At 43.1% G+C, this 23085-nt stretch overlaps 1 protein-coding gene across 1 annotated transcript in view; it reads right to left on the reverse strand.

The window, feature by feature from the left end:
• HECW1 (HECT, C2 and WW domain containing E3 ubiquitin protein ligase 1) overlaps positions 1-22796 on the reverse strand; it is a 407661-nt gene extending 384865 nt beyond the window's left edge. The window contains exon 1 of the mRNA XM_047763338.1: positions 22513-22796. The gene's annotated coding sequence lies outside the window, so the exon portion shown is untranslated. The remainder of the gene's footprint in view (positions 1-22512) is intronic.
• Between the last annotated feature and the right edge of the window lie 289 nt (positions 22797-23085).

Consider the following 23085-nt stretch of genomic DNA (forward strand, 5'->3'; position numbering starts at 1 on the left):
CAGGCTCTGCCAACAGGAGGTACCGGAGATGAAGATGGAGGCTGAAGAGGAAGAGGAGACTAGCTCCGCCCTCTCTGCTTCCTGTTCTGGTCCATGTTACCCCAGCAACTGTTTCACCTGGAGCATCAGTGATTCGCCACTGTAGTAGCTGAGTCCAGTGTGTGGTTTTAACAACATTTGAAGAGTCAGTCTGACCTTTCCCCTCTCAGTGAACCATCAGTAACCAATTAGTGCTCTATCATTAGAGGTCAGGTCCAGGCCCAGAGGGTCGCTCCTTCAGGCTTACAGCACCAGCTGAATAAAATCCTCCTCCACAGAGGTGAGGTCAGTACTGTGAGGGTCCTCCTCTAAGCTAAAATACGGAGTGTTACAAAAGAGAAAATGAGGGTGATAAAATAAGAAAATAGGAGTCTCTACGTAGGAAATAAGTTTCCCCAGCATGGTCTCCCCAAAGGACTAACATGGCATCTTCAACACATGTACTTTGTGAAAAGGGTATTTTGAGCACTTCTGAGCTAACGTGGAGGTTAAACTCGAGCAAAGCTCCAAATTTCCCTTGTTGACAAGATTTGAAACAGCCCACCCAGGCTGAGGTTTGATATGGTGTTTTCCATTAAACACGATACTTTTTAAAGAAAAAGAGCCTCATGCCAGATACTTCTGGAACACCGCTCTGGTCTCCTCTGGAGTCATGTCACTGGACTCCTCCCAGAGGCACAATTCACATCATAGCTGCTCAGAGTGGGACCCGGCAAGTGCCTGTGACATCCTGCCAAACACACTGAGAAGTCCTGTATCACAAAAGTCTGTTTCTTTTTGTTCATGCCACTTTTTATTGACCTTGGAAATCCTTCCATCTTTTCCCCATAATAAGCTCTATTTTTATCCTGGAGCAGTTTTATGGGAAGCATTTCAGAAAATGCTGTCCTAACAATGGGTCACTTGGTCTAAGAAAGAGGACAATCTTTCTCTAAGGCATAGACCACTGTCCCAATTGTCCAGTTTATTTAAAAGCAAAAGTTATAGACATAGATCAGGAAGATGATGCTTCTGTGGGGGTGGTAAATATAGCTTGCAGGCAGGCACATATGAAAACAGAAAAGGTAGGCCTTTTATGACAGCAACTCAGGAAAGAGAAATGTGGGGAAACAGACAGGAAAAATGAACTCCACCAAAGCGACCCTAAACACCTGCCTTCTGGAAGAAAAGAAACCTGGGCCTCATGATTAATTCACTAACAGTGCTAGAGCAATCTGTGTTTTAGAAACTAAAAAAGGAAAGAAAGAAAGCAACAAAACTCAAAACCAAAAACAAAGCTACCCAAAGAGAAAACAAAGCAAAAAAAAAACCAATAACAACAACAAAACCTCCAAACAGACAGAAACAAGCAAAACAGAAACTCAAGTTTTCAATAAAGAGAGAGTTAATCTTCGGCACAGATTAAACAATTCCTGACATGTGCCAAGAAAGTATAAAGCATAAAATAACTTCACCTTACATTCCAATAGTTCCTGTACAGCTGGGTTATGCCAACCTGAGCAGCACAATAGGAAAATAACATCTCCTCACCCTCAAAGTCAGATGGTTATTATTCTAGTTTATAGAGGGGAAAAGCCTACTCATTGTGCATTCTTTATAGGAATAGCACAAATAAGATACTTAAGTGAGAGTAATGTGAGAGAAGTTACACATAAATCCATTTACATAATTTCCAAATGTGCATGTCTCTATTATTTAGTTTATAATGACCAGATTAATTTTTTAAAAAAAGGCCTGGTGGTCTAACCTCAGCTGGATTTGAGCTGGGTCTTTGAGCAGGGTAAGATCTAATTTGATAATAAAGAATTCAGAAAGTACTCCATTAGGAAAAAATCATAAGCAAAATCTAAAGGCTGAGGATGAGTATAGGATGGACATGTGGAATAAACTAATGAAATGCATATTATTTTAGAGAGATGAATGGAATTCACCTGTGGAAAGTCTCTAAACCTAATACCACAGATCAAAGAGAGGAGACAGCAGTTCCTCATTGAGGCATCATTGAGATTCTGCCTAAAAGAAGATCAACCTGAAATTGATCTGCCTGCTGAGAGGGAGACTGGAAGAGTTCTGTGGAGGAGATGATTAGAAATTCTCCTTTGGGCTGTGAGCTGTGTGGTGTAGGTTGCAGACGCGGCTCAGATCCCGCGTTGCTGTGGCTCTGGAATAGGCCAGCGGCTACAGCTCCGATTAGACCCCTAGCCTGGGAACCTCCATATGCTGCGGGATCGGCTCAAGAAAAGGCAAAAAGACCAACAAAAGAAAAAGAAAAAGAAATTCTCCTTTGGTAATCCAGACACGAAGGAAGAAAATCTTGCACAAGAGTAGTAGCAATGAGCTTGGAGAGGATGGAAAGTGAAATTCTGAAACAACCTCAAGAGCATTTAGAAGGTGATAACTCTTGTGTCTGGTACTTAACGCCGACATGTTACTTTGGACATGGGTCAAGTTTCAAGGGTTAGGAGAATTACAATGTCATTATCAGGAGAAGTCATACATTTGGCTTTAGGCGTATTAAACTTGAAGAGATAAGAGGATTTCTCAGATGAAATGCCTTGAAATCTCGGTGGGATCAGACCGAGGTCAGGAAAATCCTGAGCTAGATTTGGCCACCACTAAAGCAGAGGTGTGTGTGGACTTGCATTGCAGGTAATGGTCCCCAAGGCACACTGGGAAAAAAACTGATAATAGGCAGATAAGATGAGTACCACTCTACTGCTGTACAACCCAGGGAACCATATCCAATCTCTTGGGATAGAACATGATGGAAGATAATACGAGAAAAAGAATGTACATGTGTGTATGACTGGGTCACTTTGCTGTACAGCAGAAATTGGCACAACATTGTAAATCAAATATGCTTTAATTTTAAAAAAGAGGTATTCTTGGAGTTCTGCCGTGGCGCAGTGGAAATGAATCCAACTAGGAACCATGAGGTTTGATCCCTGGCCTTGCTCAGTGGGTAAAGGATCCAGTATTGCCATGAGCTGTGGTGGAGGTTGCAGATGAGACTCAGACCCTGAGTTGCTGTGGCTGTGGTGTAGGTCGGCAGCTACAGCGCTGGTTGGCCCCTAGCCTGGGAAGCTCCATATGCTGTGGGTGTGGCCCTAAAAATAGACAAAAGACAAAATAAATAAATAAATAAATAAATAAATAAATAAATAAAAATTTAAAAAGGGTATTCTCTAAAGATTCAGGGGCAAGTATACTTTGAAAGGAGCCATGGCAAATAGTTAAGTTGAAAGTGGATTTGCATTCTAAGTAAAGGCCAAAATGGATGAAAGGTCTTGTGAAACCAGATGAGAAATGTAGTAGAAAAGAACTAAAGAAACTTAATTTCAGAAGAAACTTAAACTCAGAGATAAAAAGAAATTGAATGAAATGCATGTTGAAACAAAAAAACAGAGCACGGAAAACTAAAAGGCAATAAGAGAAATAAAGTCTGCTTCAGAGTGGAAATTCAACTTACAGATGTAAAAAAGAAATGAAAACCTCTATAAGAATACAAAAGGAAGGATCAAAAGAAAAAACAGTGAGTGGAAAAAAAAGAATTCTTTAGGAAAGAGATATTTTTTATTTTTCTTTTTTTGTACCAGAGGAGGATTTTGTTCAGATATTGACTAAAACAAGCCACTAATGGTGGCTTAGCCAAGATGCAAGTTTACTTTTCCCTCCTGTGACAAGACGTCCAAAGATGACAGATCTGAGCTGGTAAGGCAGCTACCCTACCAGGGACCCAGACTTTTTTTTAGCCCTTACTCACCATCTTTAGTGTGTGACTCTCTTTCCCAGCTTACAGGATTGCTGTTGGCACTCCAGCCATCGTAACCACATTCCAGATTGAATATGAAGGAAGAGGAAGAGCAAAAGCAGCATGCCAGATGAGTCAGCTCCCCTTTAAGAGCTTTTCCAGAAGCCCACACCCAGTGACATCCAAATATATCTCAATGGACTTGAGTATGTCATACAGCTACCTCTATGGGCAAGGAAGACTGGCAAATAGAGCTTTTAAACTGAGACCATTCCAAAAATAAATCTGAGTTCTATGAGTAAGGAGAAAGGAGAGGGGTGGATGTTGGTCGATGAATAGCAGCCTATACCAAAATTCATGACATAAATGACAAAGGAGCAGAGCCAAGCCACAAAAACATATAGGTAAAAATTGTCCTGCGCTGACTTCCTCTGATGCAAATCAGAATATTTCATCACGTTTCCAATAAAACCAACAGCAACAAAAATCCTGCATCCTTAAATATCTCAGTAAAATGTTCCAAGTCCATTTTTCAAAAAATCCTAAAAGTATCCAAGCAAGAAAATTAAAAAAAAAAATTGTCTAGAGTTCCTGTTGTGGCTCAGTAGGTTAAGAACCTGGCTAGTATCTGTAAAGATATGGGTGTGACCCTTGACCTCACTCAATAGGTTAAGGATCCAGCATTGCTGCAAGCTGCATTGTAGGTCTCAAATGAAGTTCAGATCCTACATTGCTGTGGCTGTGGTGTAGGCTGGCAGCTGCAGCTCTGATTCAAGCCCTAGCCTGGGAACCTCCATATGCCTCAGGTACATCCCTAAAAAGAAATAAAAAGAAAAAGAAAAGAAAAACACATTATGTACAATAACTTAAACTTAGGCATCCTCAAATTTACCCATGACCTCCAAAAGTAGAGGGTCATAACATATCTCAAGAGTCTTGGGGAAGAGTTCCCCTGTGGTGCAGGGGGTTAAGGATCTGGAATTGTCACTGTTATAACTCTGGTGACAGCTGTAGCATGGATTTGATCCCTGGCCTGGGAACTTCCACATGCTATGGGCATGCCCCCCCCCCCAAAAAAAAGAGTCTTGGGGAAAGAGTTATTACACAAAAATTAAAGTCACAGTCCAACACTATTTATGAAAGTAGGAGAAAAATATCCTCCAGAAATTAAAAAAACTCAGAAAAGAGCCACTTAAAAACTTGCTTAAAAATAGAATTTCCTCCCAAATCTATGAATATGAAATTCATTCTATGCACATTTAAGAATAAATTTACTATAGATGGACCTAGAGATTATCATACTAAGTGAAGGAAGAGAAAGAGAAATATTATATGATAAGTGGAATCTAAAATATAATGCAAATGAACTTATTTACAAGACAGAAACAGACTCACAGACACAGAAAACAAATTATGGTTACCGAAGGGGAAAGGGATAAATTAGGAGTTTGGGATTAGCAGATACAAACAACTATATATAAAACAGATAAAAATAACAAGGCCCTGCTGTATAACACAGGGAACTATATTCAGTATCCTGTAATAAGCCATAATGGAATAGAAAATGAAAAAAGAATAAATATGTGTATTTGTATATATATGAATAAATACATTTTTAAAATTTAAGAATGGGAAGCTTAGGCTATAAGAGACCATAATTAGGGTAAACTTGAACATAGCAGAGAGGCCTTATAACCAATTGTGCATTCCACCGATGGACACAGCAATACTTTTCATCCTGCATTGGACAATGTATGGCTCCATGTTGAGATGAATTCTAGAACATATCTGGGCTTTGCAGGAAAGGAGGACTGGCTTAGAATTACTAACATGGCAAGACAGAAACAAACAAATTAGCTTTTTTTATCCATGACTCCATAAAGAGAAAAGCAAAAAGAGATTCTCAAAGTATATATCACTAAAAAATAGACTCATAGGTGAAAACATTATAGCTATAAGAAAGTGCTCAAAAAACAAAACAAAACAAAACTCCAGCACGTGTTCTTTGTTTAAAAAATAAAATAGACAAATTTCTAACCACTCTTATTTTAAAAAGAGAGAATGAAGATGTGGTATATATACACAATGGAATACTACTCAGCCATAAAAAAGAATGACATAATGCCATTTGCAGCAACATGGATGGAGCTAGAGAATCTCATACTGAGTGAAATGAGCCAGAAAGACAAAGACAAATACCAGATGATATCACTCATAACTGGAATCTAATATCCAGCACAAATGAACATCTCCTTAGAAAAGAAAATCATGAACTTGGAGAAGAGACTTGTGGCTGCCTGATGGGAGGGGGAGGGAGTGGGAGGGATTGGGAGCTTGGGCTTATCAGACACAACTTAGAATAGATTTACAAGGAGATCCTGCTGAATAGCATTGAGAGCTTTGTCTAGATACTCATGTTGCAACAGAAGAAAGGCTGGGGGAAAAATGTAATTGTAATGTATACATGTAAGGATAACCTGACCCCCTTGCTGTACAGTGGGAAAATAAAATAAATAAATAAATAAATAAAAATAAAAAATAAAAAGAGAGAGTGGAAAAACACGAGAGAGAAAGTTGCGGGGGGGGGGGCGAAAGAGAGAGGGAGGGAAAAGTATAAAATTTTAAAACCCCAAAGAAACTATAACCACAGATTAAAAGGCAACTTAAAATTTACAAAAGAATAACACTCAACAATTTGAATTTAGGCAAAGAGATAATTTTCTCGGAAAATGTATTTGTCTCAAGTAGAAGTAGAAACTCAAAATAGTCTAATAACTGTGAGAGGAATTAATTAATTTATCAGATTGACCCTGAAAAATGCCTAACGGCCAAGGAGATTTTGCAAATAAAGATTTTCTCTAGGTAATAATAATCTTGACATCATATTCATTTTTCAGCAGAACTAAAACAATGGTTCCCTGATTGATTTTTATAAATTTCAAATACAGAGTGCAATAAAGATGCGAACTAACCTCATTCATTCAGTTTATATAGTTTGTATTTAGTTATATCTAATAAAATGTCAGAAAGAGAAAGACAAATACCATATGATATCACTTATAACTGGAATCTAGTATATGGCACAAACGAACCTTTCCACAGAAGAGAAAATCATGGACTTGCAGAAGAGACCTGTGGTTGCCAAGGGGAGGGAGTGGGATGGATGGGAAGCTTGGGGTTAATAGATGCAGACTACTGCCTTTGGAATGGATTAGCAAGGAGATCCTGCTGTGTAGCACTGGGAACTCTGTCTAGTCACTTATGAAGGAGCATGATAATGGGAGAAAAAAGAATGTATACATGTATGTGTAACTGGGTCACCATGCTGTACAGCTGAAAAAAAATCGTATTGGGGAAATAAAAATAAATTTTTTTAAAAAAAAGAATGTATTTATTACATGTAGGTATATATAAACTAAGCATATTGAATCGCACAGAATTCACAAATATAATCAACAATGTTCAAGTTGGATGTATTTGAAGCCAATAAAGATAGTTAATCACTAGGAAACCTTTTAATGTAATTGATCGTTTCATTAGGTCAAAGGAGAAAACACTTTGGTTAATTCAATAAATTCCCCCTTGAATTCAATGTTTACAACAGGATTCTTACTAGAAATAGAGTAGCACTAACTTTTTTTAAAACTGAAATAAACAGCCTGTACCATTTAATAGTGGAAAACTAAATCCAATTTAATTAACTTAAGGATACAGGCAAGATAAGACCTCCCTTTACCACGATTACTGAATATTTCTCTGGTTTCAGGTAATGTTATAAAAACCTCCCCCACCACCACCACCAAAAAGAAAGAAAGGAAAGAAGGGATGGAGGGAAAGAAGGATAGACACTTACAAAGACATGTAAGCATTCAATTTCTTGTGTCAGAAATAACATAAAAGCGCCCACTGGCCAAAATTGGGTCAATTTGAGCATCAAAAAGAATCATGATTGTAATTGACTATGTCACACTGGGTAAATAAAAATCTATGAGGACACAGCAATTCCTCTCCTTCCCAAAGAAGAGAGCAGAAAGAAAGGGAAAGCTCTTTTTCACAGAAGGATGGCTAATAAATGTGGAAGGAATTAGATCATTGGAAAGTCCCAGATTTGCAGTCCTCAACGTGATAATGAATTCCGAGAAGGAACCAGCGAATGCTAAGAAACAATTATGTGACAGGTTATTGGGAAATAGGAATTTGTCCCTATTACTAATTGTGAGGACAAATTGTACCTTTTGATGGAGATGTCTGAAGGTCACCACCTTAACCAGCAAGTCATCATAAATAAAAAGACACATTACAACCCCATCAAATATGATAGTTAATATCTATAGTAATACACAAAACTTCATACAAACGGGAAAGAGAAACATCAAGACCTTGCCTGGGAGCGGGTGTTAGCAAAATACAGGTACAGAGAATTTACAGAAACAGCCTCACTGTCCCTTTGTCCCGTCACAGAAAGTGGAGAGGATTGCCTCTGCCAGAATATCAGAACCCCACCAACAGAGGCTCCATTAATCTGGGGTATTTTTCCCACTAGGTACCTGCAGGGCACCTTCTCTTTTGCCTGCCATTCCCAGCCTGCAGCTTCCTGCCCTTAGTCACAAAACCAAGAAGTGGAAAGGCAAAGGGCAAAAGACCTGTGCCAACAGAGCCTGTCCTCTTTATCCAGAAAACATCTTTCCCAGAAGTCTCTCAGAGGAGTCACTTGGCCCCAGTTACCTGCAAAGAGTTAGCCTCTGGGATCCCATTTCTCTTGACCGAAGGGCAAAAATAGAATGGGTAAATCATAGGACTTGGTATTCAGTGTTGGGAGATTGGCACCCTCGAAGACAGTTACATGGAATCTCTTGTTGCAACCTTTCTGAAGAGCGATTCTTCGGTGTGTTTGGGGAAACTCCAGTGTACCTTAGATGAATCAGTTCTGCTTTGGGGAATCATTTCTATGGAAACAACGGGAAATGCAGTTAATGATCTATGTACACTGATATTCATCAATGCACGATTTCTAATGTGCACCCCCAAGACAAAAAACAAAAACAAAAAGATTAATTTTGGTGCTCAGTAGTAGTTGAATGGTTGACAATACAGAGTCAGTTGTCAGATAGCCTAGCTGTGGGCTTTGGCCAACTCGCAGAAACACTTCAGGTCTCATTTGTAAAATGGAGTTAATACTTCCCACATAAGTGCTTAGAAGGATTAAAAAATTTTTCATATGTAAAGCATACAGCAAATGCCACAATAAAGAATCATTGCATAATAGATACATACATACACACGGGGTATTATATAAATTATTGTACCGCCGATTAAAATAACATATATGATCTCAAAAACTGCAAGACAAGAAAATGCCTCTGATTGTAAAATGGACACATTTGTATTTATGGTGTGATTTCCACATTATCATGTATATATGCTTAGAGAAAATACTTTAAGATAAAAATGGTTCTTGCATTACAAGTAGTTGTTATTTTATTTTTTATACTTTTATACATGTTTTTGCATTAAGATTTTCTATCTGGTATAGTCCTTTTCACACATATCAGGGGCCAGGAAATTTTTCTTGAAGGGTTAGTGTGTACTTTAGGCTTTGCAGGCTTGTGGTCTCGGCGTTCACTGTCTCGCGCTGCTGTAGGAAAGCAGCCGTAGGTAACATGTAAATGACAGTGTCAGTGAAGAGTGTGGCTGTGTTCTAATAAAACTGTGCACAGAACAGGAGGTGAGCCAGCCGCAGTCTATAGACCTTTGCTCTAGAGAATGATATATGCATGCTGTATTTTTAAAAATGAAAATCTTAGGGAGGTGTAGCAAACGTCAAGAGAAGAGGAATTTTCTTGATGGCAGGTGGGGATGTAGAAAGTGATGGGGGCTTGCACACGGCTTGATGGACAAGAGAAAGCAGAGCAACAATGGGGGAGGTAGGAGGTAATCCCTTGGTGGAAGGAAGAATCACGCTGATGGGGTTTTATTCAAAAAAGAAGGAATGAGAGCAAACTATGTATGAATAACTTTTATCTCACTTGGTTTGCCCTGAAAGCTTTTGGCCCATTTCCCATGGCATACTGAGGCAGTGGGAGGCTTCCAGGATGACTGCAAAGCCAGTTAGAGGACAACCTTGGGGCTCACCACCAAGGAGGTCATGGAAAGTGACCCAGGCCTCCATCCAGCATCCCAACAAAGGGCCCGGTGGCCTCTGCTCAGTGGCACTTTGGCACAGTGATGCTTCTCTCCACTTAAGTAACTCTGAGTAACAGAAAGTACTTATTATTGAGCTAAAATCCTCTGCCCACTAGTTTTTGCTCTGGACTTGGAGCAAGTATCTCTGCCCCCTTTCAGATGTCCGTCATTCACAGCCATGATCATGGTCCTTTGTTTCCATCCTAGAAATCCTCAGAGCAGTTCTTCTAGAGCAGAAGTTGCACACTGGAGATCGACACTTATGCCTGGTAAGGCCCACTAAGTATCATAAAATCATTACACTGAACTAGTAAAAAAAACCCTTAAAATCAGGAAATTTCTCTTGAATATCCAGTCTTTTGGTTTTCTTAGAAAAATTGGAAGAATCAGCAACACTGGATCACAATCCCACATGTCAACAATTGGCTTGAACCTGAATAGCGATCAAAAAGAGCTATTGGTTTGGTCGCCTCTCCGTCTTCCAACCCTGAAACCGAAATCCGCCTGAACTCCACGTACATCCGAGTTTCCTGCCCTGCCCTAAATGAGCTAGCAAAGGATGCTGCAGAGCACTGGGCCAGGAGCCCAGAGACAGTTTTCCATCCCAGGTTTAACTTAACAGGCCAAGTTCTGTGACCCTGGGGGACTACTGTTTCACTGGGTGGAATATTAGAGGGTTAAGTGGGATGCGGCTTAGGTTCCTTCCCCAGCCAGCATTCTATGAATCTATAAATGGCTTAGCTAATTTTCAAATCTCACTGAGCTCATTGCCTGAAAAATGCCTGAAGTCATGAGTTCCACCTGCTAATAGCACTTTGAAAAAAAAAATGGATTTGAAAAATAAAATATCCAATCCCTCAAAAGCCATTTGTAAATTCACATCGAGATGCACTAAATGTGAAAAAAACAAAACCATTCACTCTCTTTTTCCTCTAAAATGAAATTTTGAAGGCAAGAGTTCTAGCAATTAAGAAAAATTCCTTCCCCCAAACTTAATGTTTCTTTAAAAATAGTGCATTAATTACATTATTCAGTAGAGACACATGAACACACACTAGAAAAGGGAGGGGTCTCACCACAGAATCTCGCCGAGCTTGTCACTTCTTCCACCCAATTCTCCCAGATCATTCCCATGCCTACAGGTACAAATGTAGGTTCAAATACGTTTTATGCTGCTTGCAATAAACCCTCACTTTCTCTACCTGAAATGGTTAACTCAATACTTTGTCCAAAAAGCTAAAACATGCTGGGTTATCATGATCCACATGATTTACCCCGGAGAAAGATGCAGATCTCTAGACAGAGGAGCCTGGCCTTTGGTCTTCTTGCCTCCTCTTCCCTCCCCACCAGCATCCCACTCCATCTGAAGAGCTAGGGTATCACTATGTTACACCATAAGGTAAGTAAGGAGGCCGATTCCAGTGTAGTTTGTGAACTTAAGCCACTCCTTGTGCACAAAGCCATGCTACTCACTTCACCTGGTCTTGGGAGCCTGTGGGTCCTGAGCAGGTAGTAAGTCTAATATTTAAAAAAATGCTTTGGGAATTCCCTGGTGGCTCAGTGGGTTAAGGATCACTGCTGTGGCTTGGGTCGCTGCTGTGGCATGGGTTCGATCCCTGGCGCAGAAACTTCTGCATGCCACAGCCAAAGCAAGAAATAAATAATTTTAAAAAGCTTTTTGTTCCAGAAGATTCTTTGGATAAGTTGGAAAAGAAAATTTGTGGCAAAGCTTCAAGTCAGGAGGGAGCATGTTTCTACAGTAGTGAGCTCTCAGACAACAGACTCAGTGCCTTGGCTCTAAGGTTCCTAAGATCAATGATAGGAGCGTCAATTTTGATAAAATTAAGCTTAATTGAAGAACATCACAGTAAGTTCTCAGTCCCTGACAAGGGCAATGTCTGTTTAATAACCATGAAGAAACACTGTAAATTTGAGGACCCCACTCTAAGAATATGGCTGTGTATCTATTCACCATAGTAACCCGGTTCCCAGCCCATTGTCTGGAACATAATAGATACGCCATTAACGTGTGAAAAATAAAATGATCACTCTTAAAGGACAGATGTTTTCAGTTTGCCTTCTCAAGCTAGATGTTTCTCCACTGCAGGGGCTTAATTTTGTTTTGTGTTTGCACAGTTTCACCTTAAACTCTAAGCAGACTTTTTTTGTCTGGATGGGAAAATCATACACACAACATAAATACTTGTCACATAATAGAAGCTCAAGACATGTCTGCTGAGTGAGTAATTAAAAATTACTTGAAAATAATCAACAAGAATTTAAATTATACATGCATATATTTATACATCATATATATATTTCTATATATTTGCATATAGATTCATGTGAATACATATATATAACGCATTTTTATTTTGGTGTGTGGTGCAGTAGTCCCTTGGTCAAATTCCCCGTTAGAAGCCTGAAGCCTCCACATTCATTATACATATGGTGATATTTGCCCTCGCTCCTGGGAAAGAGATCAAAATAACAATTTGTGACTTTCAAGTATGTTTCTCAAGGATGTCACACCATGATCTGAATGTATGTTTCTGAGAAGGATAAATTGTCCTTGCTTGCCACAAAAGGATGATACATGCTCGCAACAATCCTATGGGAGATATCTCACCAAAAATAATTCCAGGTTCCTGTTGAAAGTTTAGTAAAGATGGAGAGTAACAGTGCCAATGAAACCCCCGCTGAAATTATGACTGGATGACTTCGCTGCCAATTATTTTACTTCTAGAGAGGTTCTGAGATGCGCGGACAACTTCATCATTTCAAGTAGGCACCAGGTTTAAGCAAGATCCCAAGCATAGCCCTTCAAAGCCAATGGTCCAGACCTGCTCAGGCATTTGCATTTGCAAAACGAATGGGCCACACAGGCAGAAAAAGAACCAGTGTGGGACATGTAAGTGTTGTCTCTTGCTGCAGGGTCTCTGCATTCTTCGAAATTCTGTAGTTTCTACTTTGTTGCTTCTTCCAAAGAAGGAAGTCCCTCAGAAAGTATTGGTGAGGAAGCAACACTGGTGAGCATCACCTTGGAAAAAAGGATAATGGACATTCTTCCTTTAGTTCTGACATTATTCATGGAAGAAGACAGGTTCCCTGTTCAACTGTGTGGTCTCAGGAAAGCCTCTCCAATCCCCAGGTTTGATTATTTATATAACAAGAATATTAGAAATTGAAGATGCTGTCCAGCTATAAACTGCATTTAGTCTTTAAATAGTTCATGTGTTCTGTGGCTGAGCACTGTTATTGGCACTTAGGAAAATCAACAAACAAAGCAGATAGAAATGCCTATCCTGTGGAGTTCACCTCTCCCGTCTTTCTACTTACAGTTAATGATATGCATTTCATGGGTGCACACATCGTGCATAAGGCTGTTGCAGAAGCAATAAAATTACAGACCTTCCCAACTCATTCGGAGGAGTACCTGCAGCGGCTAATACTGGGACAACTGTCTTCAGGATACTAAGATAAATATGACACAGCCCTTAACCTTGGGGAGCCATCACTTAGTAGGGAGGCTGAAAGGTGGGAGGGGTAGCGAGGATACACAATGACACCCATCACAGGGGAGCTTAGTGGGGAAAGAGTCAGACCTATCAGGAAACAGGGAGGTGAGATTTAAATTAGATCTTAAAATGGGTACACTGAGTGAGGTGGGGAATCTAAGAGTAGAAAAAGTATAAGGAAAAAAGTACATAATTATAGGAAAACACAGAGCATGTTTAGAGAAATGGGGAAAAAGAATTCATCTGCCTGTTGCCAAGATCAAGGGGGTATACTGGTCACAGGGCTGGCCACAGCCCACAGACCTGCAAGGCCAGCCTGGGGAGCTGGTTCTTTATTGCATAGACTTTGGCAACTTCCAGGGTTTGAAGACAGGAATGACATGCTCACATTGAAGATGGCAAAGTCATATGGTGCAGAGGAAGCAGAGACCAGAGGGCAGAGAGCAGCTTTATTAAGTCCTGGCAACAACAGTAACAATATAGGAGGAATGCAGTGTAACAATAACTGCTACGTTTAGAATGGATAAGCAATGAAGTCCTACTATACGACACAAGGAACCATGTCTAATCTCTTGGGATAGAACATGATGGAAGTATGAGAAAAGAATATATATATATATATATATACACAAACACCTGGGTCACTATGCGTACTGCCGAAATTGACACAACACTGTAAATCAACTATACTTTAATAAAAATAAAAATAAATTAAAAAACCAATAACCGAGCGACCTGAGGATACTTGCTAGCATGAAGCAAAGACAAGCTGGAGCTCTGTCAGAGGACACTGGTCAGGACAAATAACACAGAGCCCTACTACCAACAACATGCCCAGTAATGAAGACCCCGACCCCCATCTTGAGGAGTGGGGGAAGGAGTTAAGGAAAAGAAAAAGTATTCTCAGAGGATCCAGAGACCTACAAATACCGTCCAAACTCAAATCCAGCAGATTCTAAAGGGATCTGATCCCATAAAGAGTGTCCACTATGTTCCAGGCATTAGTCCAGGCACAGGGCAAAGAGACAGGTGTCCTGATCTAATGAGTTTACACGTTGACAAGGAAACAGACGATAGATACATGAGCCAGAAAATGTATAGCCAGTCAGGCAGTCCTAGGGGGTGTGAAGAAAAAGAGGGCAGGTAGATGAGAAAGAGTGCAGTGTAAATGGATGGTCAGTGAAAGCCTTTCTGTAGGTTTGCTATTTCATTCACCAGAAGGGCAAGCTCAGGCAGCCAGAAGACATCCCCCAGGTCAAGGGAGGAGCATGTGAGATGAAGATGTGCCTGGCATGTTCTGGGAAGACCAAGGAAGTTAGAGACAGGGACCTGGTGAGCAGGATGAGGAGAGAGAGAGTGAGGCAGAAGCTGCAGGCCCAGTTATTGCAGAGCCTTGGAGGTCAAGGAAGTAGTCTGGATTTCATCCTCAGCAAGATGGACCTACTGGGGGATTGTGAGCAATGAAATAGCAGGGATGTGTGACTAGTCTGTGCCAACACCTAAAAAAAAAAATGCCCAAACACATAGCAGATATTTAGTCAATATTTGTTGAATGAACGAATGATCGGTTGGGCTACTGTATAGAGAATAGGTTGCAGATGAGCAAGAAATGCCTGAAAAGGGTTGGGAGTCAAGTGCAAAAGTCAAGTGGTCACGGCAGCTTTGAGAGGGAGGTGGTGCTGGGCCAGACGGGTGACACGAAGGAAGAGAATCGTAGAAAGCAAGATTTGGGTGAGAAAGAGAGAGAAATCAGGGAACTCAAAGGCATCTGGCCCTAGCAGCTGGAAAGACAGAGTTGCCCCTTACAGAGCTCTCTGGAGGGGACACAGGTTTGGGGAGTACAAGTCGGGAGTCGTGTTTTGCACGTGTAAATTTAGGATTATGTGGCATTCGAGTCTGGCATTCTGGGAGTGTACCCGGACTGGGGAGATAAACAGGATCATCAGTTAGAAGGCAGAATTGAGAACGAAGGCAGGAATGTGTAGGTGAGCAGAGACCTGAGAGCCAAGCCCTGGAGAAGTCCATCATGTAGAGGTCAAAATTCAGTAGGTCAATAGGGGAAACAATTCAGGCACCATCAAGAGAGCCCAGGAAAGGGGGCCCAGGAGGGCAATGGGAAAACCAGGAGGATGCAATGTCCTAGAAGCCAGGGGCTGGAGAAAAGGGAGTGGTCCACAGTGCGAGATGCCCCAGAGAGATCAGAACACCGTGATGGACCACCGACCTTGTCCTCCATGGGGCAGAGAGCACTGGTGACTGTCATGAGAAGAGCAGAAGGATGGGAGGGTATGACTGGGTCACTTTGCTGTAGAGTAGAAATTGACAGAACATTGTAAATCAACTATAATAATAAAAAATTAAAAATTAAAAACTGAGGCTCTGCTACAGACATAAATTGAAAAAAAATATAAAAAGTATAGGACATAGGATACATACAGAAGCTCCTAGACCGATTAATAGAAATGCACATTTCAGCACCCTGAGGTAGACTTATGAAATCATACTCTCTGTATGTAGGACCAAGGACTTTGCAAGTAAACAAGCTTTTACAGTTTACAACAGTTTGAGAAATAAATTTTTTTTTTCTTGGAGATCCGGTTGTGGCTCAGCAGCAACAAACCCGACTAGTATCCATGAGGATGCAGGTTTGATCCCTGGCTTTGCTTAGTGGGTTAAGGACCCAACGTTGCCATGAGCTGTGAGGTAGGTTGCAGATGTGGCTCAGATCTGGCATTGCTGTGGCTGTGGCATAGGCCAGCAGCTGCAGCTCTGATTCAACCCCTAGCCTGGGAACTTCCATATGCATAGGGTGCAGTCCTAAAAAAGAAAGAAAGAAAAAAAAAGAAATGTATTTTTTTGTTGTTGTTATCTGTATTGGGGGGGGATGGGTGGGCAGGAGCCTGGTTGGAGTGCTGCTGGGATGAGCAGAGGGCGAACGGAGGCAGGGACACCAAGAGAGCTTCAAAGGAATTGATGGTCCTCTGGTCTCAGGCTTCGTGGCAGGTATTGCATCGTTTTGCTTCATAATCTACATATGTTAAAGGTGTTATTCCTCTAAATCAAACACTACGCATTAAAATGTGTCTTTACAGGCTGAGATGGAGAGAGCGGAGAAACCCAATGGAGACAATTTTTTGAAGTGTGTTCTAGAAGAGGAAACAGAACATGGATGGTGGGGGTGTGTGGAGTCAGGGGAGGGGTATGTGAAGTGTAATATATGACAGTGCACTTGTGTGCACCTGTTTCCTTGCCATCATCCCCTTTACCTGCGGGTGCTGTGCAGGGTCATGGACAGAGGTGATGCTGAGGGGGAGGGGGAGGGGAGATAACACCAGCAAAACCCTCAGTTATTTTTTTCTCAGCTTCAAAAAACTCACCTCCAGGAGTTCCCTGGAGGCCTTTCTGGTTAAGGAAATGGCATCATCACTGCTGTGGCTCAAGTTCGATCCCTGGCTTGGGAACTTCTGCATGCAGCAGGCAGCCAAAAAACAAAAACAAAAAACAAACAACAACAAAAACAAAAACCAACTCACTTCCACAAAAATAACTTGTGCTCAAAATAGAGGGGAAAAATTGTTAACTAAGCAGTTTTAAGTTTTAATGGCAAAAGAGCTTTGGAACAACAGTAAAGAAAAAGAAAAGACCTTTTATGGATAAAAATCTATTGATTGTGTCCTGCAGTTTTTCGGCTAGTCAGTGTGTTACAGGAGAAAGATGGCAAATGGCTAGTGGGTCTGTGAGCTCTGGTACTGACAGGAAGCAAGTAAGCTCCGATGTGCTTACTGCTGGTCTCGTCTCCCCTTAATCTGAATCTCTGAATAGGTAGGACTGAAATTTCTGTTTCTGAAACTACTGCGACTTAAACCCTGAAAGCAAAAGCAGGAAAGGTTTCGTTTGTGCAAAGTTAAATGGGTGTCAATTTAAGGACAAAGTGATTGAATTACAATCCCTGGCCTTGGATGTGAATTTTCGTCTTTTTTTTTTTTTTTCCTTTCACATGCATGATATTTCCCTGACATCTGTGCAATACAAATAGATCTAGAAAGTGCGAAAGGGAAAATCTGCTCTACTAAATATATAAAAGGGACCCCGCATGAAGTCTCCATGATAGCAAACGTCATCACGGGCACAGATGGCATCCTTTCCCAGCTCCCCCCACCACCTCCCCCAATACCGGTTTCAGTTCCATCCACTGAATTCTCCCTCAAATTCTGCAATGCAATAGATGCCTGATAACACCAGCAGAGCCCTTCTATACAACATGTCCTCATTTTTCAGTCATCCGTGTGTATGGAGCTTGGGCCAGTAAATCAGGAAAGGTATGGGTTCTGAACTAATCCTGTGAACAGCACACATCACTTGTTGCCATGGAATCCTGATGTTTTCTCCAGCGACCTGGAGCTTAGTGGTCCTTGTGATATCTTGCCAATGACTGGTGACATTATTGTCATCCCACAATGACTACTTATCATTTTCCCCACGGTGCCCATGTCATAGAACACGACAGCCATGTACCAATACACACACATCCAAACACTATGCGGTGGGAGACACAAACCACCCGTCCACTGCCTGGTTTCCTGAAGTATCTAAGGAGGCCTTAAGACACAAGCGCCCAGGGGTCAGAAAGTCTGTGAGAAATACACAGGTGCTGTAAATAAAATCATCCGATGAACAGATCTGCTTCTACCCTTTTTATGTCTTAACTTCAGAAGCAATGCTCATGAAGAAAGAAGAGAAGGAAGCTTACAAGACTCTGACTCCTTCATTTTATGAGGCAGTGTGAGGGTGGGTGGACAGTGCTACCAGAGGCATAGGTTTTATGGTGCAACAGGGGGCTGGGGGAGTTAAAGAGCACCCTCCTCCCAAACAAACCAACAACCAAAAAAGAGCAAAATGAGAAGCAGACAGAAATGGAAGGGGACATGGTTGCATGAACCTCAGAGAGCATTTCTGACAGCAAGAGTTGCTCGGCTGTGAAACACACTCAATGGTGAGAGTAAAAATACTTTACAGTAGCTCTTGAAACCTTGACCATTAAACCCTAAAACGTTCAACATTTGAAACAGGACTTAGAGATTGTATGCTCTTTTCACCATTGCCCTCTGATCAGAAACTGCCACAAACCTTTTCTTTAATGTAGCAAATCCAGTTTTACAAATAGGAAAGAATTACTGTATTCGCAGGGAATAGGAATACAGAGGACTCAAAGGGATTATGAGATAACCCAGAGGCTGACACACGTGGCCTTAAGTATTTCTACTCTATATATTGCAAAATCAAATCTCAGTAATATTTTTTACTCTTCAACTGGCACAACTGAATAAGCCAAGAAAAACAATCATAGAATCATGACATTAATCCTTTGGGATTACCTGGTTTCAAGTCCCTACTTACAAAGAAGGAGAAACTAAACCTCAGAGAGGAAGAGTGACTTGATAACCACCTCCGTCCCAACATTTCACACGGTTTTCTCTGAAAGCCCATGAATGACAAACATGCCAGCACTGGATTAAGAAGTTAACGTGAGCACTGAACGTCCTGGTTTCCTAACTGTAACCTGTCCTGTTTTCTAGGAGGGAAAGGATGGAGGTGATGGGAGAGAAGCAGGGGTCTCTCTGTTGGGAGACTCGGTCAGGGAGGGCTGGCCGGGAGCAAGGACTGTCTGTGGGCTAACTGCTGGCTAGCTTCAGCTCAGCTGATGGTGGTTAAATGCATACTGAACAAATAATGGGTCAGTCAGTGGCTTTCCCTGGAGGAGTCCTCCATCCTGCCAAGCTCCGGTGATGGGACCAAGATGCCAGGTGGAGGAGGGCAGAGGGGTGCTCACCCTTTCTAAGTGTAGGTTGTAGCACAGAGTGCTTGAGCCAGACACACTTCCTCCTAAGGCTACAGCATGAACAGAGCAATTGTCAGCATGGGTTTGTCAAAATGGACAATCCAGGACATTCAAGCGAAAAATAAAGAACCCAAACCTGCAGCATCTGAACTTGCCATCTATATGGCTTTTTACTGAGAGTGGGGCGGAGCCTCTCTCTGCCTGGATTTGAGTCCCGGCTTACCAGTTACCTTCAGCATCTTACGTAACTTCTCTGATTTGTCCATCTGACTCACGAAGAGAATTCCTACCTACCTCTTGCCTAAACAAGTAGACGGGCTGTTTCTGACTGAAATTCACTCAGTCAATGTTCCTGAGAACACACCATGTTCCTGTCAAAGTTTGTGGTGTCAGAGAGATGAGAGATGAATTTAACAACGCCCTTGTCCTCAAGAAGCTCACTGGAGGTGGGAGACCAGGGGGCTGTGACCCATTCACAACTCATGTAACTGCATGCAATACGATAGGTGCTGCCTTAGTGCATGGACCAGAATGCTGTGGGAAAACAAGACGGGGAGTGATTCATTATGCCCGACAGGTACTGTTATTCCAGAATGTTATTTTGATTGTAACTTGTAGCCAGATGCTATCGACAATTGCTGTGTAGGATTAAACAGCTGCCCAGAGTCTTTCATTAAAAGCAAAGTCCGTCATTTGAAATAAGCTACATTCTCTGTTAAAATTATCAATTCCCACAAAAGACGGGGTGGGAATTGATAATAAAGCCACAAATGAGAGAAAACATGTTATCCAATTAGTTCAACATTCTTCTCTGCCCCTCAACCCCCATTAAATCTCTTGATAGAGTGGACAGAAAAATGACCTGTTTGAGTTTTTGGCTAATTTCACTTATGGGAAAAATGCAGGTACTGGGGTTAAAAAATTGTACGTGTAAAAATAAACCGTAAATTCTATAATCGATCCCTGGTTTGCTCTTCTAGTTTTGGGCTATAATTAGTCTTGCTAAACTGGGTAACTTTTCTTCTCTTCCGTTATCATACAATGTTGGAACTGGAAAGAAGCACAGAAATCAGCTAGTCCAACTTATGTTCCAGGCAAGGAGATGGCAGAGGCTTGCCTTCCCATGATCACATCTGGCCTTTTAGCATTTCTTATATTAACATTCATATCTGCCATAAGTGCCATAGAAGGTGAAGCTTGAAGCACTCTTTGAAAACACCCATCTTTAAAAGACAGTTGAAAAGGAATCAAGAGATTCTACGTACACACATCTCAGCAGCTGCAGTCCCTCAATACTGATGCATTGATAGGCTGCTACGCCTCAGGATGTGGTCTCCCTATCAAGTCAATAATGTCACAATCTGAACAAACTTAGGCAATTTGCCTTCATGAGATAACTACCCCAGACAAAAACAACTGTCATTCCACAAAGCTGCCAACTTGCACTAGTCTGGAATCTTAGAATTAGTCAGAACACAGTTTATTAAGTGAAACACTCTGAAGTCCAATACGCCTGTAGATCTAGGAATTAAAACAGCACTGTATTGTCCCAACGCCACACTCTGGGGAAGGGAGCAAATGGGGGGGGGGGGGGGGACAGGGAAATCTACCACACGCTCTTCCTCTACCAAGCAGGCACATACACCATCCCAGGGTAAGCATGTGGACTCTAATCCCTTCTTAGTGGAAAACACACATTTTCCAAATGAATCCCCCATCTAGAACGAATTACCGTAATAGCCACAGCCGGAGCAAGTCCGCTGATGAGAAACGCAGATCTGGCCACCTGCTTTGAGATGCCTTGGACCACGACACTGCCAGGGTCTTTACAGGCTGGCCTTTTCGAGTAGGGCATCTGCCCTTCTAAATCGCCTTTAAATTCCAAGAAAAGAGAGAAAATGCCTCCCTTAGTCTTTGAACTATGCTGCTCTTCCTGTATCCATTTCTGCTGAACACAGCCTTATCTTTTCAAAGAGAGAGAGAGAAAAAAAAAAAAAATAACAACAACAAGAGGAGAATTGCACCACTGCAGATCCCAAGAGAAGTAAGCACAAAACTACAGCAACGTCAAATCATATCTTCAGCAACTAGGAAAATCCCAACATGCTATCTGGTGTCAGCCCAATGCAGACTGGGGTGCGCTGTGCCCGGAACCACAGGAAGCCGGGCATCTCTGCAGCCTGTGTCCCTGCCAGCTCCCCCCACGCGCTGAAATTCGGCAGGAAGAAGTTATGATGCCCAGCCTCTGTATGCAAGACAGACCGACCGACCACGCACCCACACTCCGCAAATCGGCTAAGAGGCTGGGACATCAAAGAGGAAAAGCAGTCAGAAGGCACTGGAGGAACGACTGATGGAGGGGCCACGTTGTTTGAGCCCTCGGATTTTGCTGCATTGTCACGGCCCAGGAGTGTAGGGGTAGGAGCAAGCGCACCTTCAGCCAAAAATGGACCGGACGCTTTTTCCCAGTGGCTTCCTCCCTGCCTGTGGGCAGGTCGCAATACGGTAGGCGACATGACGGGCTGCTCCCGCTCAAACTCGGGTGGCAGGCCCAGCTGAGCGGCAGGGGACCGGGAGGCGCTGAAGCAGTACCTACACAGCGCATCTTCCCCGCCTGCCACCACCCAGGGAAGCAAGGGACGCACCTGCCACGCGCTCCCTGAGCGAGGACCCGCGAGCGCGTGCGGGGCTGCTGGCGCTCGCTCGGCTCACCCTGGGCATTGCCTGGGACACAATTGTTTAAAAGGGAGCCCAAGGCAAAGCCCAAATCCAGAGCTTTGGCTCACAAGGGGTGGGTCTGGGCTGGGAAGTGGGATTACGTAGGGCTCTCCGCCTCCTCCCCTGATACCTCCTCACCACTGGGAGGGCGCCGGGGGCGGGGGAGGCGCCGCAAACCCGCTTGGGGGCTTCTTTGTTTCTCTCCGTGCCCTGCAAGAGGGCCCGGTGTGTCTGCCGTACCCAAGCCGGGGTCGCCACCCGGGGATGCCTGATCCGCCCCGGTGGCGGCGCGCCCCAGGCTGACAATTGAACCTCGCGGGAGAAGCTAGAGGGTGGGGAGAAGGGTGGATCCCGGGCCCTTGGGAGGGAGGGCGCTGACGGGGCCTCGGGAACGGCTAGGAAGCCGCCCAGAGGAGGGCGGGGGAAGGGGCGGCAGACAGAGTGTCCGCCCGGAGCCCGCTTACCTTGGCAGCCCCGGCCTGGGCACAGATGATGCTCCCATCAGCGCGCAGGTTAGAGCCGGGGGGCACACGTGCCCTGCGTGGCGTGGGGGACCCCAGAGACCAGCTGAGGGGACCCGGGCGCCCACCCGCTCTCGTAACGCTCTGGGTGCCCGGGGAGAGCGGTGGCCACCCGCCACGGCCACAGCGTAGGGGCTCGTGCGACTTGGTGAGTGTGGGCTCGAGCAGAGGGCCCGCTGGGTCAGAGACGCACCGTATTCCTGCTCCAACAACTGCGCCTGATGAGCGGTAACGCCGCGCACTTCATCGCTTTATCCTCCCGCCCGCATCCCCTCCCTCCCTGCCTGCTCCTCTGTGGGTACCAGACTCCAGAACCAACCACAAGCCGGGCTTGCTCTCATTAGCGCTGCCCCGCCCTGCAGCCTCCGCACACCCCCCTCCCCCGCCCCCGCCGTAAATATATATTGATTCTTGTTACCGCCGGCCCCATCCTTCCAACACCCAGCACGCGTACTGGGCATATCCAGCCCCAGCCCCAGCCCTTTTGTGTTTGTGCAAACAGTGTGCTCAGAAAGG

The sequence above is a fragment of the Phacochoerus africanus genome, chromosome 16 (assembly GCF_016906955.1).
Source record: "Phacochoerus africanus isolate WHEZ1 chromosome 16, ROS_Pafr_v1, whole genome shotgun sequence".
Taxonomy (NCBI): Eukaryota; Metazoa; Chordata; class Mammalia; order Artiodactyla; family Suidae; genus Phacochoerus; species Phacochoerus africanus.